Source organism: Nannospalax galili, unplaced genomic scaffold, assembly GCF_000622305.1.
Source record: "Nannospalax galili isolate Female #2095 unplaced genomic scaffold, S.galili_v1.0 scaffold305, whole genome shotgun sequence".
NCBI classification, from domain to species: Eukaryota; Metazoa; Chordata; class Mammalia; order Rodentia; family Spalacidae; genus Nannospalax; species Nannospalax galili.
In genome coordinates, this window is record NW_008356258.1 from 7,232,704 (window position 1) to 7,233,895 (window position 1,192).

At 44.5% G+C, this 1,192-nt stretch overlaps 1 pseudogene; it reads right to left on the minus strand.

The window, feature by feature from the left end:
- Positions 1-491: 491 nt before the first annotated feature.
- Positions 492-809, minus strand: LOC103751037 (annotated as a pseudogene).
- Between the last annotated feature and the right edge of the window lie 383 nt (positions 810-1,192).

Genomic DNA, 1,192 nt, shown 5'->3' on the forward strand with positions numbered 1-1,192 from the left:
GGTAGAATTATTAATCTGAAGATTCACGACCTTTTAGAAAAGGAACCACAGCTCTTCTGAGGAACCATCCCAGTGATGTCACTGCCAAGTCCAGATTGCCCAGCATAATGGCAAAACCAATTTAGAGGATCAGATCCCCAAGGTCTTGGTTTTAAGGGAGTTAAGTATGTTGATTTGAAAGTGGAAGGAGAGGAGGATATAAAAATTAATTTAGAATTTTCCCACACCATGAGGCATTATGTGCCAAAGGTGGTCAAGTGTACCAGCAACAGGAAATACCCTCCTGTGAGCCAAGAGGAGTCCTTCAAAAACTAGCAGGGAAGGGTGTTTACCCCACCATTAGTCCAGCTTGGGAGACATTTTGTTAGTTACACATGTTCCTCCCCACCCCCCCAAAAAATAAAGTGTTCTGTGTGCTAACAACATAGCTTTAGAAAAAAAAAGTAAAACAAAATTCTGCATTTTTATAAAACTTGATTAAAAAACAGTATTTAAAACTGTACAGTCACCAGAAGTACCGGCTTATCAAAACCGCACAGACTTCCCTTGGCGTCTGCAGCACCTTCGGCTTTCTGTGCCTGGTCTGTTTGGGGATCTCGGTTTTCTGCAGGATTATTCCCCTCTTTGCCAGCATCAGCTGTTCCCTTTTCCGCTCTGGACACCTTCTCTCTCTTTGCAGGGGCCTCCTTAAGCCTGGGCTCTGGCTTTGGCGGAGCAGGCTTAGCGGATAATCTTGCAGATCTTCTCTGTGGCTCGTCCTCCATCTTGGCTTCTCCTTTGGCATCCCCTCCAGCCTTTCTCTTGGGCATGGCGGTGGCGAGATGCAGGCACTGGGCCTGGGGCTGCTGTGACCGGGCGCGCTTTGGTTGGTCTGGGGTCCATTCTCCCTGTTTCTTTACACTGCTCTTTTGCTTTTGTTTTTTAACAGATTAAGCACACTCTTTAGTGCTTTTAGACTGGAATACTATGGTTCCACTCAGGACTTGACTGACCTTTTGATACCTTGCAGGGGTGTATTCACATACCTTATAACTAGAATGTGTCTTTGATCCCTGAACCTGCTCAGGAGCATCCTGGGAATGCTATTGTTTATTCTTTTTCATTCATAGCTATACCGTTTATTCTAGAATACATTATATTCTACTTTTACACCTCTTCCATTAATACATACACTCAAAGAGGGGTAGGAATT